This window comes from Tursiops truncatus, chromosome 6, assembly GCF_011762595.2.
Source record: "Tursiops truncatus isolate mTurTru1 chromosome 6, mTurTru1.mat.Y, whole genome shotgun sequence".
Classification (NCBI taxonomy): Eukaryota; Metazoa; Chordata; class Mammalia; order Artiodactyla; family Delphinidae; genus Tursiops; species Tursiops truncatus.
In genome coordinates this window covers 11,821,000-11,839,405 of record NC_047039.1, presented here as the reverse complement: position 1 = coordinate 11,839,405, position 18,406 = coordinate 11,821,000, and the positions used below count along the sequence as shown (strand labels likewise).

At 47.2% G+C, this 18,406-nt stretch overlaps 1 protein-coding gene across 5 annotated transcripts in view; it reads left to right on the top strand.

Moving 5' to 3' along the window:
• Positions 1–537: 537 nt before the first annotated feature.
• The window catches only part of PTK2B (protein tyrosine kinase 2 beta), a 140,175-nt gene continuing 122,306 nt past the window's right edge, over positions 538–18,406 (top strand). For 3 of the 5 annotated variants that reach the window (XM_033857618.2, XM_033857617.2, XM_033857614.2), the window contains exon 1: positions 11,420–11,590. The gene's annotated coding sequence lies outside the window, so the exon portion shown is untranslated. Of the gene's footprint in view, positions 673–9,952; positions 10,041–11,419; positions 11,591–18,406 lie in introns of those variants that run through there. The other 2 variants (XM_033857615.2, XM_033857616.2) reach the window with 2 other exon arrangements.

The following is an 18,406-nucleotide window of genomic DNA, read 5'->3' as shown; positions in this document are numbered from 1 at the left end:
GCGGGCAAGTCACCATCTTTCCAGAATCTATTTCCTCGTGAGTGAAACAGAGATCAAGGACGTCTGCAAAGTTAGCTGTGGGAACTGAAATCCAGGCTAAATTCCTGCCAGGTACAGCAGGCCTGAGTCTCTCCAACCTGCGTCACGTTGATCACTTTACAACGTTCAGATGTGGGATTCCTTTCCCCTGGAACACTTTCATTTCCGGCTTCCGTTGGAAGACAAGTCTCCACAGGTCTCATGTTTCTGTATGCCACCCAGAGACACTGCCTTTTTGGTACTGTCTTTTCAAGGACGTTTCTATGATGAACAGCCTCAGAAGGCAGAGATAATGTCTCCCTCCAGGCAAAGATCTGGCAATCTTACTCTTCATTATGAAAGATTTGGGTTCCCTAAGCTTCCTCCTGTGGCCCACATCATGTAGGCTTTTGGGAATTAAGCCTCAGGAAACTGGCCCAAATGACTATAATCTGACTATTGCCATTGCTGTTAGTAATAAACTGTCCGTTGACTCAAGAGTTTCATCTACCAGCATTCCTGAAACTGTGGCATGCTAACATGTGTTGACTAGAGAAAAAAAAAAAAAAGCACAACTTAAAAGTTGAGAATTACATCTTACTTGGCGGACAAAACAGAGGACTTAAGCCCTGAGGGACTGCTTGCTCCAAAGAGGTAAGAGAGGATCCAGGATACATAGTTTTTGCAACAAAGACCAGGTAGTCGGAACTTGAAAAGATTACTGTTAATTAAAGAAAACCAGATATCTCAAGTTAGGGAATTTAGCACTTTTCTATGTATGGGAAGATGCAAGAGTCTGGGCTCACTAATTGATGTGCACCTCGGCTATCTGAGGTCAGTATCCTGTGCTTTCTCATCCTGAGTCTCTTCGGGGTGCATCACTGGGGGGAAGGGGGCAGTGGCTGCAGCAGTTGACTGCTAGGTCGGGGTAGCGTTAATGTGATGGCTTGATGGCCGCAACATCCTTTGTTTACCGATACGGCAGGCAGCATTTTTTCCATTGATACTTGTTAGCTTGCAAGTAGGCTAACATCTAGACAATTTCCTTCCAAACTTTTACTCAGAATAGGCCTTTCCCCACAATGCCAAGCTGATGGATGCCACTAAGTGTTATTGCTTTCTGGAGTGTTTCTTATACATGATCAGTGGTCCTCCTGCAGTTACCGGGGGAGCTTTCTAAATAAAAGCACAGATTCTTGAGTCCAGATTCTTTGATCTACTTGCCTCTTTGGGAGGAAAGGCCCAGGAATCTGCGTTTTTCACACGCTCTCCAGGTGATTCTCAGGTACAGTAAAGTTTGAGGCCCATTGTGCTAGGTCTACTCACCCAGCAAGTAGGTCTCCAGTTAGGCTTACTGGTTCAAAAATTAACCTTCGAGACAATATCTGAAAAGGCCACAAGATGGGGCTAATAACCCCACATGCCAGGCACCTCCCTGGAAAATCTTGTCTCTTCTAGTCTCACTTTCTTTCACTGTTTTATCTATGTGTCCCAGTTGCCCTGCGAATCTGTTTTGCTGTATGGATGTTTCATTCTGTTCTTATGATGTCCCTTGTTTGTTTTGTTGTTGGTTCTTTTCTCAACTCTCTGAGTAGGGCCGCAAATCAAAACAAGGGTAAAGAGTAGAAATTAACAGATGGAGCTTTTTTTTCTTTAAGGAGAATACAAAGGTTAACATTAAACCAGTAGGGTCCTCCAGTCTTTCTGGAAATCTGGAAAGGACTTGGTCCTATTCCAAGCACCACCATTAGCCAGGGGCAAGACCTGGGGCATAATATTTCACTTTCCTTACTTCCTTTTTCTCAACTGTAAAAGGAAAGATTGGACTAATTGTTCCAAATTCTTACCAGCTCAGACACTCTGAACTTTTTTTATTCTTTGCATAATTTCAGGAAAGAGGGTGATTAAGATACAGAGACCAGGAAAGAGAAGTCTTGGTGATTGTAACTAATGTGTCACCAGCTCCTGTTTCTTCTTCCAGGAGAAAGGACCTTCTTCAGAGGCCCTGAAGTTCAGGTCCTCTGTATACCAGCTAAATTATTACAAAACTCAACTGGCTGTTCTCACTACTATAACTTGCCCCATCCCATCCCATCCCCAGGCATCTTTGCCAGGCAATGCCACATTTCCAACCCCCCTGCTATCACCATGTACATTTATGTAAGGAATGACAACTCTTTATTAAATGTCGTGTTAGGAAAAAAACTATTCCTAGGTGCAGAAAGAAGAACAGCTTTTTTTTTTCCTTTTTAAAGCAGATGACTAGAAAGTGACTACTGCAAATAAAAAGCAGAGATTGTTAGATTAGATAAAAAAGCAAGACCCAACTATATGCTACCTAAAAGGAACCCACTTAAATATAAGCCTACAAGTAAGTTAAAAGTAAAAGGATGGAAAAAGATATGCCATGCTAACACGAATCAAAGAAAGTTGGTGTGGCCCTATTAATATCAGAAAAAGCAGATTTAATATCAAAGAATATTATAGGGATAAGGAGGATGACTGCTGTATTTGACAGTCACAGGGCTGGCAGTAGCAAGAACCATTTTCAGAAACGGGCAACCAGAGATGCAGATGTACTTGAACTTGTTCAGCAACGTTACCAAGGACATCTTAGAGGAAATCACTGTAGTCTGATGCTTGATGTTGGACACAGTGATGGCTTAGGCCTTCTCTGAGGCCTCTGCCATAGAGAAAGGAGGGTAGGGGCTCTTAGTTTGACTTGCAGGGGGAACTCCCATAAGAATTAGTGCTTAATGCAAGTGACTAGGGAAACACCTGGGGTAGTAAATCGCCTGCCTCTGGATCAGATTCAGTCTCAGACTTCTTTTATTTGCTCCATATGCTTTTTTTCCTCTGTATCACTTATGATCTTCTAAGCTGCAACTTGTAAATTGCAACTCACAATGATTAAACCATAAGGGCATGGAAGATCTCACATAACAGAAAGTCTGGAGGCAAGAAGGCTGTGTCCAGCCCTGTGACACTGAGACCCCAGATTCTTTCCATCTTTCTCGTCTGCCTATGGCTGCCTTTGGGTTAGAAAATTACCGCAGCTGCTCCAGATATCTTATGCTGATGTAAATCAATGTCCAGAAATGGAATAGGACCATTTCTCCCTAGTGTGCTTCATTTTCAGAGCCACGAAACCTTTCCTACAAACCTCCAGAAGATTTCCGCTCACACCTTATCAGTCAGAACTGGTCACATGCCCACCTCTAAATCCATCACCAGCAAGGAGGATGAGACTGCTATGACCGACTTAAACCAATTAGGCTTTACCTGAGTCATGTGCTGGAGGGCTGGTCACTGAGATACCTTTGGGGCTCAGCTATTTGTTAGAAAGATGGGGAAATCGCCATAAGATAGGCAACTACAGGATCAAAACAGTTGCCAACATATGCAAATTGGGAGATTTACCATAAAAAAAATTTTTTTCCCTCTGCTTTTTTGTTGTTTAAAAAAAATTAATTGTGCTAAAATGAGCATAAAACTGACCATCCTAGGCGTTTTTAAGTGTACAGTTCAGTAGTATTGAGCATATTCCCATTATTGTGCAACAAATATGCAGAACTTTTCATCTTGTAGAACTGACACTCTGAACCCTTTAAACAAATGCCCTTTTCCTCCTTTCCCCAGGCCCTAGCAACCACCCGTCTACTTTATGTCTCTAAGAATTTGACTATGCTAGGTACCACAAATAAGTGGAATCACTTGTTTGTGACTGTCTTATTTCACTAAGCATAATGTCCTCAAAGTTCATCCATGTTGTAGCATATTTTAGAGTTTCCTTCCTTTTTTTTAAAGCTGAGTAATATTCCATTGTTTACCCATTCATCCACTGATGGACATTTGGATTGCTCCCACCCCATGGCTATCGTGAATGATGCTGCTGTGAACATGAGTGTACAAATATCTCTTCGGGACCCTGCTTTCAATTCTTTCGAGTATTGAATATATGCCCAGAAGTGGAATCTCTGGATTTATTTTTACTTTTTTGAGGAACTGGCATACTGTTTTCTACAACAGATTCACCATCTTACATTCCCACCAACAGTGCACAAGGATTCCAATTTCTTCACATCCTGACCAACATTCGTTATTTTCTTTCTTTTCTTTAATAGTAGGCATCCTAATGGATATGAGGTGATATCTCCATGTGGTTTTGATCTGCATTTCCCTAATGATTAGTGATGTTGAGTATCGTCTCATGCTTTTTGGCCATCTGGATATCATCTTTAGAGAAATGTCTATTTAAGTCCTTTGCCCCGTTTTTAATCGGGTTATTTTTTGTTGTTGTTGAGTTGTACGAGCTCTTTATATATTTATATATTAGCCCCTTACCAGATCTATAATTTGCAAATATTTTCTCCCACTCTGTAGGTTGCATTTTCATTTTGTTGCCATTCATTTTCATTTTGCTGCACAAAATTTTTTTTATTTTAATGTAGTCCTTCTCTCTTTTTACTTTTGTTGCCTGTGTTTTGATGTCATATTCAAGAAATTATTGCCAGTGTCATGGTTTTAGGTCATATGTGTAGGTCTTCAGTCTATTTTGAATTAATTTTTATATATGGTGCAACGGAAGGATCCAACTTCATCCTTTGCATGTAGATATCCAGTTTTCCCACCACCATTTGTTCAAGAAACTGTCCTTTCCCCATTGAGTGGTCTCAGCACCCTTGTTGAAGATCAAACGACAAGAGTTCATTTCTGGATGGTCTATTGCATTGCTCTATATGTCTGTCTTTATGCCAGTACCACACTGTTTTGATTACTGCAGCTTTGTAATAAGTTTTGAAATCTGGAAGTGTGAGACCTTCAACTCTGTTTTTCTTTTTAAAGATTATTTTGACCGTTGGGATTTGTTGAGATTCCATATGAATTTTAGGATGGGTTTTTTTTCTATTTCTGCATTAAATGGTGTTCGGATTTTCACAGGGATTCTATTAAATCTGTAGATTTAATGGGGTAGTACTGCCCTCTTAACAATACTGTCTTCCAATCCATGAATGCAGGATAGCTTTCCATTTATTTGTGTCCTATTATCTCTTTCAGCAATGTTTTACAGTTTTCGGTGTACAAGTCTTTCACCTCCATTTTATTCTTTTTGATACTATTGTAAATGGAAATATTTTCTTAATTTCCTTTTCAGATAGTCATTGTCTGCCTTTGCTTTTTTTTTTAAGATTTTTTTTTTGATGTGGACAATTTTTAAAGTCTTTATTGAAATTGTTACAACATTGCTTCTCTTTTATGTTTTGGTTTTTTGGCCCTGAGGCATGTGGGATCTTAGCTCCTTGACCAGGGATCAAACCCGCACCCTATGCATTGGAAGGCAAAGTCCAAACCACTGGACCGCCATGGAAGTTGCTGTCTGCCTTTGCTTTTTTTTGTTTGTTTGTTTGCGGTACGTGGGCCTCTCACTGTTGTGGCCTCTCCCGTTGCGGAGCACAGGCTCCGGTCGCGCAGGCTCAGCGGCCATGGCTCACGGGCCCAGCCGCTCCGGGGCATGTGGGATCCTCCTGGACCGGGGCACGAACCCGCGTCCCCTGCATCGGCAGGCGGGCTCTCAACCACTGCGCCACCAGGGAAGCCCTGCCTTTGCTTTTAAAGAAAGAAAGATCTGCCTACATTGCTACATTAAGCTCCCTCTCCTGCGTGGCAAGAGACTTGAGCTGAATAGCAGCTGCTCCCTGTAGGAGGGACATTTGTTCCTGTTTGCCACAGTCCCTATCCAGCCAGCTTCCCTCACACTCTCTACCCTGCCTCTGTCAGCATTTGGGGTTTTGACCCCTTGTTTGGAGGTCCCCAGTGAAGCCTACACACTGCTGCTACTCATTGTGAAGGATCGAGGGTGGTAAAGTACTCTGGTACAGACTGGCAGCTTGACCACTGGACAAAATGAAATCTAAACTGCTGTTCCATGTTCCTGAAATGTAAGCCCCCAATTATTTGATGGCAAACATTTTTAACAGAAAAATTTCTGAAATACATCGTGTGCTTTTTTCTCTCTAAAATAGAGGATGCAGAACAGAATTTAAGCTTTTCTTCACGACTTACCAAAATAGACAATAATTACTGGGCTGGGCTGGGTAATAACGGGGTGCCCTCAGGAGTTAATGAAGTGTGTGGTGTTCTTTGTCTCTGTCCCTTAAATGGCCACAGATGCCTGTGATCTGTGGGTTCTTGCATTGGCTAGGCATTTGTTCTTTCTTGCTTAGAGGTTCTTCTTGCTACTAACAATGAATCTGCCTGCAGCAACCTGCTCTCCCTTCCTAGTTGATGCTTCTAGCATAGTGTGGGCTGGGACCTGATAGCCACGTGTGTTAGAATCGCTGGCATCAACAATGGCAGGAGTCATGCAGTCACTCTGTTGCTTCAGAGGTTTTCCATAGGCAGTGGGGGACCTGGTGAGCTCACTCACAGGTGGGGGTAAAGGACTGAGAACCAAGAAGGTCAAAGTCACAGGAGTCATGGAGCTGACCCGGAGTGAGCAGGGCGGGCTGGGCTCCATCCGCTTCCATGCAGTCACTTTCCAAGAACGTCCCACAGCCCACTGTCCTGCGGCCACTTTGGGGAGCTACAGAAGGGCTGGCAGCAGTGCCCTGGGCTGTGGAAACTGCTGAAAATGAAAACACTCTTCGGCCTGATCCGTCTGCCCTCCCTCTTGGGTACCCAAATTAATTTCTCACTACATTTAATATGGTTTCATTTTTCCCAAGGAGACACTTTGGATTATGTCCAGGAATTCCTTTTCTTTTCTCTGTGGAATGATTTTATTTATTTTAACCTTTTCACTATGAATATTTTCAAACACAGTATTAGAGAGAACAGTGTAATTAACCCCCACATACCCATCTTTCATCTTACATCAGTTCTCAATTTTGTTGTTTTTGTTCCTCCTCTCCCCTACACTATTGGGGGGGTGGCGTGTGTGGAATATTTTAAAGCAACCATGACTTTTATTTCAGGAATGCATCTTTTAAAGTTACAACAGGTTATAATATTGTTGTATTATATTATTGTCCACTGTGAACCACAGCACTAGCAAGAAAACTTACATGTAATTATCTCTAGTCTTCCCAAAACCCTGTCAATTATTCCCATTTTTATAGATGGGGATGTTGAGGTTCTGCCTTAATTTGTATATAAAAGAAAATGGGCTAAATGATGGTATATTAGTTAGAACTCAGTTTAGGCTTTGGTTTTCAACAGAAAAGCCTCAAGTTCAGTAACGTGAACAATTGAAGTGTTTCTTTCTCTCTTGTATAAAAGTTCTCCCAGGTCCAGACCATGTCTGGGGCTAGCATGGTGGCTTGATGGTGCTCATTAGGGACCCAGGCTTCATCTCTGCTCTGCTCTTCAATGTTGCTCTGCTATTCTCAATGCCACAGACCAAGATGACTGTTCCAGGTCCCATCATCAGGTGGTAGTGGAAAAGGGACTAGCGGAGGGCATACCCATTCCCTTGAAGGACTTGGTCCTGAAGCTGCACACATAGCGTCTACTCGCCAGCCACTGCCCAGAATTTAATCACACGGTCACACCTGCAAGGGAGACTGGGAAGGGTAGTCTTTATTTTGGGCAGCCTCTGGCCAACTAAAATTCAGGGATTCTCTATAAGTGAAGAAAGGGGGACAACCAGTAATGCTTTCATGGATAGAATAAAGGGTTCTTTAGAAGTCAAGGGTGTGGCTTTGAGTCCTCCATTTTGGCCTCAACTGTGGTCCATTTAGTATGCCTAGTGGTGCCTGGTTAAATTAGAGATAGATGTCCTTTGGTCGTGAGTAACTTCAATTATTTAGTCCTTGTGCCCATAAGTTTTTTGTTTGTTGATTTTTTTTTGTTCTGAACACTTATAACCATACTGTCCTTTTAAAATGAATTTTATTGAAATAGTAAATTTATATTATGTGATTTAATTCCATTGTCCATAATGGAGAGACTCTAATTACATACCATCACGGCCCTGCTATTAATGAGTTTGGATTCAGCTTCGCTCTTTACCACCTGAGGGGTGGACAAATTTTTTGTTTACCTTCTCCAAGCCTCCTTTTCCTTTCTATAAAATAGGAATATTATTATCAACCTCAACTGTTGTGAAGATTAGATGATGGATGAAAGTTCTGGTCACAGTGAACACTTGACAAACTACCTATATAACAGATACATATGTACTATCTCCCCACTAATCCTATCCTATTTAATTCCTATCACTTCTAAAAATAATAACTATAGCATTTTATAGCATCTTCATACTTATTAATTTGGGCATCACAAAACCTTGTGAAATAGGCAGAGCGGGTAGTCCTTAGTCTTCTATTCTAGATTAGGAGATATGAGCTCAGAGAGAGGGATTCACCTGCCCAAGGTCACGTATTCCCTCTAGACTGGATCCTTCCCATGTGCATTTAAACCTGCATCTTAAACAAATGATTAAACAGCCCTCTTTCAACCCACAGCCCCCTCAATCACCCGCATCTCTCAAGTCCTCCTTCAGCCAAGACATGCTGCCTCCGTGAATCACTTCCAATTCACTCATCAGCCCGCCCCATCCAACTTTTGCCTCTTCATTAAGTTTGCTCCTGGCAAGAGCCTGACCTTAAGATCTCTGCTCCCTCTTACTCCACCCCAGACCATCTCATCCATTCCTGTGGTTTCAGATGCCAACCAGAAGCTCATCACCAGCTCAGACCACTTTACCGAGCTCCAGTCCCAGCTCCTTTTGGGATGGGAGTGGGGGTCAGGTTAGGAGAACCCTTTTCACAAGTCTGGGCATAAGACAAACAGACCATGAACCATGGTAGGGGCAATAGGACTTGAAAGAAAATGATGAATAGGACAAATGATTGGAAGAATTCCCAGAACCTAGAGATAGAATGGCTGTGGGGTAATAAAGGAGAGTCAAAGGTGATTCGGGATTTAACACTTGGTTCCTGGGATAATGTTACTGACACTCATGGGGAAAACTGGAAAGGACTGTGTTGGGGGAGCCATGTGATGCAGGGTTGAAGACTTGAACCTGGGGTGAGGGTGGAACATTTAAATGGAAAATTCGAAGTGTTTTTTTATTATAGTTTCCTTCTCCTGCTGAACCAGCCCCACATTTCTCCCCCCACCTCCAACCAGGGCTTCCCACAATTGCACTGTCTCGGCTTGAGACAGACAGAAGTAGATAGAAGGGAAATTTTTTCTTCTTCACTGGCATAGGTCACTATCCCAACCCACAAAGAGCCATGGGTAGAATTTTTAAGAGCCTTTATATAGAGTTCCAGGCTCCTGAAAGTGTTTCTGATAGGTTTTCCTTAGAGGCAAGTAAGTTTGACCCTGTCACCTTAGCCTTTCACGCGCACCACTGGACAGAGCATAAGAAGACCTGAAGACGGAGTCATCCACTGCAGGGAGTTTCTCAAGCTTCTTTCATAAATAAAACCTATGATGCTACGATTCTAGGAGCTAGATATTTGGAGCTTCAAAAAGATTGCTGAAGACTTCAACAACCTCAAAATTTTGAATATCTGAAAACTTTTCTTTCCCTGAATTAGGACCCAGTGAGAGTGTAGTTCATGGATTTGGCCACATGAAGGCAGCATACACAAACTCACCTTTCCTTAAACCAGTCTGGAGTCGCCTTGCTCTTGAGTTCCCACTGTCATCACGGGGCACCAGACTCTCCACAATTCACGCAGGTCCCCAACCTTCACACTGCTGGACCTTCATCACCTCATTCCCATGCACGGGAAGACGGATGGGCCACCTGCTTGCTGACACCCTCTGACAATCTTCCTCACAGAGTGGTCGGTTGGTGCCTCATCTTCCCCCATATGTCCCCTGCTAACTCCAGTTCACCCCATCTGACTTGCCTTGTCGCCCAAGCCCTAGCCAAGGTCTCCCTCGATACCTATTCGTATGTCTTCTCACTGCTTTGCAGACCCTGGTATTACCTGGTGCTGAGAACACGGCTGATCGGTGGACGGGATGAACAAGTCAGAGCTCCAGCAGTCCGTGAGCTCCGTCAGGTGGGTTGTAAGTTACCCTGAGTGAGTGAGTGGGCCCCAGGCACAGAGATTCTGATTTTCAGTAGACCTGGAGTGGCATCCAGGTATCTGCTTTTTTTTTTTTTTTTTTTTTTTGGCCGCGTTGCATGTGGGATTTTACCACTGGACTTCCAGGGAAGTCCCAGGTATCTGCATTTTAAAAGCTACAGGTAGTCCACTGATCATACTTGGATGAACACTGATTTTCTGATTCTGTGGCCTTGGACATGTTAATCTTTTAATCTCGGTTTTCTTTTCAGCAAATGGGAAGAATTAAAGGAAACGTAAACATAGATGAAATGTAAACGGAGTGCTTCCTTAGCACAGTGGTTGGCATTTAGACATGCTCACCAAATGCTGGCTTTTCTCCTGGGGTGACCCGTCTGCTGAGTTTGGGGTGGGGGGTGAGAGAGTCTGGGGGTGAGTATAGTGTATGCAGGGCTGTCACATGTGGCTGCACAACGCCAGGGGGCACCACCCTCAGAGACGTCTTTGTGAATAGCATCCTCTAGAACTGTGGGAGATCCCAACCCTTCACAGGATACAGAATGAAGAAGTTTGGGGTGAGGGCTCTGGAGAGGAGCCCTGAGGGTGTGGGGCAACACTGTGACACACCAGCTTTTTGACCTTATGTTAAGCCCGGTTCACCTCCTCCTACTCAGGAGAAAGTCTGGAATCTTTCTAGCGATAGGGAAAGGGGTTGCTAAGTGCCTTGACTCTCACTGCCCTGCTGGCCTGAGTGAAGAGGTAAACCAGCCTCTGGATTTAGGCAACAAACCAAGTGGCCTGATGTAGAGATGGGGTGAGAAAGGCTGCCCAGTTTCTATGCCTATTCTTGTGCCTCTTGTCCTGGCTGGTACAGCGCAGGGACCTGGTCCGTGGTGTTCAGGCCCCTCGACCAGTTCTGCTAAAGCTCCTGGTGATAGTCACCTGATTTCTGGCGCCCCCAAAAGGGCCTGGGCACTTTAGGGCTTGAAGAGACCGGGAGGGACACTGATGCTGAGAGCGCGACAGGCAGGTGAGTCTCCAGCTCTGAAACATACCTGGGGGCTAAGAGGAAACGCCAGCCTCTAAGTGTGGCCTCCCGAAGTTTCCAAGTGGACAGGAAGAAAGAGGGAGGGGTGGTAGGAATGGGGGCTCAACTGCTCACGGGGGGCGGGGGCGGGCACAGAACAGCAGAAGACCCCACCTAGGGTCGGGGCGTGGCAGAGATGGCCCCCCATCTCTGGGCACGTGCAGCTCCGGAAACTGGCGGCGGCGTCTATTTCAGAGTTTATGGTAAGAGGCTGGAGCGGCACACGCTCGGCACCGCAGACAACACACCCCACCCCTTAAGGAAGTGGGGAGGAGAGCAGCAGGGGTGTGGTTAAGTCGGAGAAGGAGAGGGGAAAACACAAACCTGTCAGCGCTGTTTCTCAGCGGAGGCCTCCGGAGCCGCCGCGCACCCCTTAAGAAGAGCCCCTCACCTGCCGCCGCCCCGCCGCACCTGGCCGAGCCGAGGAGCCGCCGCCGGAGTCGGCGCTTCGCTCCGTGTGAGTCCCCTCCCGCGATCGCAATCGGGGCTGAGCGCCCAGCCAGAAGGTGGAGGCTGGACGAGGCGGGAGGGTCGGGGTGACTCCGGGATTGCAGGGACCCGGACGGGACCGGGAGCCGCGGACCCAGAAGTGGGCGCTGCGGCGTGGGGCGCTCCCGGGGCCGGCGAGCCCTCCGCGAAGGGAGAGGGATTCCATTTTTGGAGTTAATTTGAGACGAAAGGGTGTTTTTCCCTCTTAGTTCTCTTATCAGACGGGGGAGGATGGGTGTATGTGGGGGGATGATGGGAGGGCACAGAAAGGCCGCCTGCCTCTAAAGGTCGGGCCAGAGAGCTTTCAGAATCCAACTCTTCAACTCCTGCCTTAGAGCCTCTGCCGCTTCCTCCTTTGCCCCCTGCCGTGCCCTTCAGCTCGCCCACCCTGCTCACATTCCCACGCACACCCCACTGCGCTCACCGCCCCCCAGAGGGCATCTTCTGAATCAAGCGCCGACTGGAAGCAAGCAGGGCTCTGCAGGGGGGTAGAAGCAGAACTCTGTGCGTGCGTGTGTGCGCGTGCGTGTGTGTGTGTGTGTGTGTGTGTGTGTGTGTGTGTGTGAGTGCCTGTGTGTTGTGGGGACTAAAGTTAACGCTCGCTGCCACCCCGGGTCTTTGTGACATTACTTCGGAATGCCCCTAAAGGGTTAAGTTCTGTGCCGCCTTCTCCTGTCAGGCTGTGCGTGGGCAAAGCCTTCGGTGGGTGAACAGGCAACATATGGGTGCTGTTCTGAGCCCACCGAGCCCCACCACCTGCCCTAAACGTCAGCCATCTGACACTTGCGTCTCCCCACACGCCAAGCTTGGAGCTCAATCCAATTAGGCTTCTCCAAGGGGTCAGGGCGGGGAGAAGGAGAGCCGAATTTTGGACACACAGGGGGCATTCGCCAGGGGCGCTCAGAAACCAGAAGAGGAAGAGCTTTCCCCCGACCCACAGCTGGACGTGAGCCCTCGGGGCAGTTGGTTCGAAAAGATCAGGGAAGGGACACAAGGAGGCTCCTCCCTTGAGGGCAAGGAATGCGGGTGTGGACCTAACCCCAGCCTTTCACAACTCCTCTGGGGGAGGGCGAAGAGGAAGCAGAGACAAAAAAGTGTGTGAAAATGGAAGGAGGGAGGGAAGTAGTCACATGGAGAGATCAGCTCTGGCATGACACTCTGCTCTCATTCCTTCATTCAATAAGCATTGGCTGACTTCCTACCTGAGGCCAGGTGCTGGCGCTGGGCATGGGAGACCAGGGTGCGTGGGACCCAGCCCTGCGCCCCGAGCAGTGCCGTGGGGAGGGAGGGAACAGGTGCTGACCAGCCCAGTGCTGGGGGCTGTGGGTGGAGCCGGTCAGTGTGTCCAGGAAGGCTTCCTGGCAGAAGTGACTCTAAGTGGAGACCTGAAGGATTGGTAGAATTAGCCTGGGAGGGAAAGAGGGGCATAAACGGCATAGGGCACAGCAAGTACTGAGACCTGAGGCCAGAAGCAGCGGGATGAACCCAGGAAACTGAAAGTAGCTTGGGGTGTTCAGCACGTGGAGAGTGCAGGGGTGAGTTGAAGCTGGAGAGGTGGGAGAGACAGCTCCAGAAGGGCCTGCTCTGGCTGCCATGGCAACTCCTGTCACTTGGGCCCTAGAGCCAGCAGCCTCCGACTTGACTCAAGGGTGCAGGGCCGCCAGATTTAGCAAATGACAAAGTGAGAGAGTGGCATGGACAAGTATACACTACCAAACGTAAAATAGATAGCTAGTGGGAAGCAGCGGCATAGCTCAGGGAGATCAGCTCGGTGCTTTGTGACCACCTAGAGGGGTGGGATAGGAGGGTGGGAGGGAGGGAGATGCAAGAGGGAAGAGATATAGGAACATATGTATATGTATAACTGATTCACTTTGTTATAAAGCAGAAACTAACACACCATTGTAAAGCAATTATACTCCAATAAAGATGTAAAAAAAAAAAAAAGAAAATACAGGACACTCAGATTTGAATTTCAGATAAACAATGAATATTTGTCAAGTATAACTATGTCCCGTGCAATCTTTGGGGCATACTTATACCAAGACATTATTCACTGTTTATCTGAAATTCAAATTCAGCTGGACATCTGGTATTTTATCTGGCACCTGTCCTCTAGGGGGAAGCTGAGGATGCTACTGGGAAGTGAAGGGTAGGTAGTGCCCAGGCACCAAGGGAACAGTCTCAGGACATATTATCTTTTTTTTTCTTTTTTTATTATTTTTAAAAATTTATTAATTTTTAATTAATTTTTATTGGAGTATAGTTGCTTTACAATGTTGTGTTAGTTTCTGCTGTACAGCAAAGTGAATCAGCTATACATATACTTATATCCCCTCTTTTTTGGATTTCCTTCCCACTTAGGTCACCACAGAGCACTGAGTAGAGTTCCCTGGGCTATACAGTAGGTTCTCATTAGTTATCCATTTTATGCATAGTATCAATAGTGTATATATGCGAATCCCAATCTCCCACTTCATCCCACGCCCGCCGCCCAGGACATATTATCTTGTAACCAATCCTCCTAGATTCCACTTTGGGGCTCCTTCACTGATTGAGCATGTTATTTCTTAAAATCAAAAGAAAGACAGTTCCTTGTCTTTGGAGCCCCGTGAACCTGGATTCAAATGCCAGCTTTGCCACTTGCCTGCTGTGAGGCCTTACGTAAACCACTTCACTCCTTGGAACCCCAGAATCTCTTTTCAGAAATGAGGATAAGAGTATCTGTTCGTTCAGGTTGTGGGGTGGATCCGTGGTAACGTATGTAAATTGCCCAGGGAGTGCTGAAGAAAAAGTGGTAGATGTTAATCTTCCTAGCGCTTTCACAGGGGTAACCAAAGTAGTATCCCTGAAGTGCTTGGGGCTCGATTATTTGTTTACATTTATTGAGCACTCAGAGGTTGCAGGGGAAGTACGTGGTGGAGGTCCTTCTCCTAGTGAGACAGTGGGTTGGCTCCTGAGCAGAAAGGGAGAGCTTGGGGCAGTTTTTCAGCTTTGTCAATGACTTCCTTCCCAGATGCCCTGGAAGACCCTGGAGAAGGGGTGGCCATAACTCAAAGTTGAATTAACTGAAAGGAAATGTGAATGAATTAGAAGGGAGAATCCAGGTAACACACTAAGCACAACGGACACAGACAAATGCACCATAAAATTTAGCTGTCAATATTCCCATTTTTATAAGGAGTACCTTATTAGAAAAATAGAGCTCAGGGGTAGAAGAAGTAAGGATGCCTTGTTTTCACTTTAATGGGGGGCATTTATAAGAGCGAATTAGGGGGCCTCCTAGAAGGGAACCTGGAGGGAGTTAAGAATTTGTTAAGAGAAAGAGGAAATGGAAAGTGTGTTTCCCTTGTGGAAACCACTGGGTTACAAATGGTCCCTCTTTCCAGTGGCTAAATCTCCCCACCCCCCTGCCCAGTGGTAAGCATTTTGTCCCCAGTTCTTTAGAGCAGCATTTGCCACACAGTGTTCGGAGAAACTCTCTGCCATGAGATAGTTACAGGTGTTGCACTGGTGAAATGCTCCAATGAGCCCACTCTCGGAGATTCGTCCTGCGTATTTGTATGATCGAGGCTATGGTCAGTTCCTCAGAAAAGACACCTGTATCGCTGGACTTACTAGCATCCCCTAAATTTGACTGTAGACCCCTTTTAGTGGGTTTGGGGGACACCTACTACCATCTCAATGGAAATGGCACTCCACTCCTACTGACTGTTGATGTAGGTGCAGTTCTGGAACCAAAAAGATCTTTCTGCGGACATTACTCATCCCATAACTCTAGCCTGGACTTAGTAGTGTCCAATTTACAGAAGATCTTCAGGGACCGAAGCCCCTGTCCCAGCATCGCTCATCCCTCACAGACACAAACCCCCACTTGTGTCAGCCTAAATCTTCCTACCACAGTTCACACCCATTTCCCATTGTTCGGAGGACCCTGGAAGAGTATGTCCCTCAGCATGTAGCCCTCCAGGGTATGGCAGTCATTCCATGTGTTCTTAATATTGTTAAGGAAAGTACAATTGAGGCAGGCGAGGGGAGGAAGCGTCCCTTGGGTGAACCCCGAGTGGTAGGTGTCCTATTCCTACTTTTCTCCCTGCCCAGAAGGCTCATAGGCTCGGGACTCTGTGGCCCTGGCCTCCCAGATGAATGGATCTCTGAGGTGGCCGGAATAAAGATGGACAATTGCTGAGGTCCTTGGGCAGAAAGGGTGGTAATTAACAGAAGTTCTTGCTGGCTCCCCGATCAAGAATTTCTCTTAGACTCTGGGCCAGTTCTAGGGTAAAGGGGGAGGAGCAGGGAGAGTGGTGAGAGTCTCCAAAACATTAGCATGGTTGGTGGTCCAGTGGTCCAGCGCCCGGACTTGGTCAGTCAGCCTGGGTTCCAGCTCTGGCTCTGGGTCTCATCGTATGACCTTGGCTAAGTCGTGTAGCCCTCTCTTCCTCGTCTCTGAGATGATGACAGGGCTTTTTCTGAAGGTATACCAGCAGTAATATTCCAAATATCAACAGCCACTAAGGCGTGGGCAGGGATCTAACAGAACTGAGCCTGCTGTGCCAGTGGTCACAGGGAACCTAGGAGGTGGACGAGGCAGGCAGGCAGTCAGGGCCCTGGCGGCGGGGGTGGGGGGGCGACATTCACAAGCTTGGGTGGACTAGTCCAGTATTTTAATGTCCCAGATGGCCCTATGCACCAGCTTAATAACCTTGGCTGTGCATAACACATTCAGTCCTTTTTCAGGCACACAGTAGGCACGCAATGAATGTAGCTCTCCTTGTCATTCTGTTTCATACTTTGAGTTGATCTGAGCTGGTGGGGAAGGGCCATTTTTTCCCCCCTGGGGAAAAAGGCCGTGTTTTGAGGGGCAGACGTGGGCTTCTCCTGTGCATCAGGTACAAGACAGAATTTGCTTCTTGCCCCCAACCTGCCTCCCCACACCCCACCCGCAGTGCACTGTGTCTGTGACAGCCTGGCCTGATAGCTCTGTAGCCAGCAAGGAGCCTTTCTACTGCTGCCCACCAGACACTGGCGTCCGCATGGCCACTGAAGGCGCTCAGAGGGCTGACAGGCAGGGGAAAATGGTGGCTTCGGTTTCCGGGGTTCTAGGCACCCGGCACGAAGCTCTGAGCCATGCGAGGGGGCGGCAGTGGGGCAGGGCGCAGCTCTTTTGAGTCACTCTGCCATTTCCCAAGGTATAATTATTACTCACGATGACGGTTTGATTAAGAGAGCAGGCTGGAGACTGCGTATTCCGATGCACTTTTTACCTAGACACGAGGCGTGGGTTGATAGGAGTGCAGGATTTTGTCTCCAGGTGACCCTCTAGGTGGGCTGCGGATGGGCCGCAGACCCCACCCAGCTCTTACCTTGCCCAGCACTAAAGGCAGTGGTCAACGTGATTAGAGCTAATCAACCACCACCAAGGCCGTGGAAGGGGAGCCTTCCCCTTTTCTATCCTGGTGACAGTTCACTAACATTTTCCTCCTCTCCCGTCACCTTCTTCCCTTTTTACGACCTGAAATCCACCCACGCAGAACCTGGCACCATCGCTCACTGGACAGGAGCTCAAAGGAATGTTCTCGCCCGGAGTTTAGTGCTTGCTGCTGGGTTTAGTTCTTGACTCATGGACTAGTGTCCCCTTCAATAGGCCAATTCTCCCAACAACTTTGAGGGCCCCAGGACCGCAGTCCCCCTGTTTCATGCCCTTTCCTTCTCTAAGGGTCTTCCAGCTGCCTCTCAGACTCCCCAGTTGTTGCAGTCCCACTGGGACACATGTGGGCCCATTGGGAATTCTGCCCTGAGTTCGGATTTTGCTCTTCTGGGGGAGGGGTACCATTTCCCACTGGTGAGGGAACCGTCCTTCCTCTGGTCCCTTCTGGGGGAGGGGTACCACTTCCCACTGGTGAGGGAACCGTCCTTCCTCTGGTCCCTGCCACTGGGAGCATCACGTGTGTTTCTGGTTTCTAAATAAGTGTCAACTGTCTCGTCCTCCCCCGCACCTAGCCTCGAGCACTCTCTTTGTTCTTCCGGAGCTTTGGGGGTGAGAACCCAGCTCCTCTCCCTGGCTCAGGTGTACGCTCTCCCCACCCCCAGTTCCAGCTCCAGGCAGGTTACCAGAGATCTGATACTCCAGCACCTTCGAAGATGCTCTTACCGGCATCGGTTTACCTTTGGTCTGCTATATACACGGATGCTGGGCACGGAAACATGGCCATGTCCATTTAGGCAGCTGTGAGTGGCTGTCCCGAGCTGAAGTTCTCAAGCCCCCAGCTCAGTGCTGGCAGATTGGCAGGCTGGGTGAGTGGACAGACGGTCAGGGGTCAGGAGACACGGCTTTGGTCTAGATTCTTCCAGTTGCTAACTGTGTGACTTTGGGTAAGTCGCTTCACTTTTCTCATTTGAAAATGAAGAAATAGTACCGCATCCCTGATAGGGTCGTTGAGCGAAACACTTGGCTTATGTGAAAATGCCTCATAAAGCACTGCTGGGCAGGATCCCTGGAAGGATGAAGAGTCTGGGTCAGAATGACGTGGGTTGAGTCTTGATCTGTCACTTTCTCCTTGGTTGACAGTGCCTAGTTATGTAACCCCTCGGAGCCTGAGTTTTCTCACCTGTGACTCATTCTTGGCATTTGTTCAATATTTCTCCCCTCCTTCAGCCCCCTCGTCACTCAGAGTATATAATCTTTCCCCGCGTTTGAGGGACTGTATCTGTCCTCAACGAGTTTACAGTCTGCTTGGGGATGTAATACATAAAGATAAATAACGGTAAGCCAAGATGGGGACTT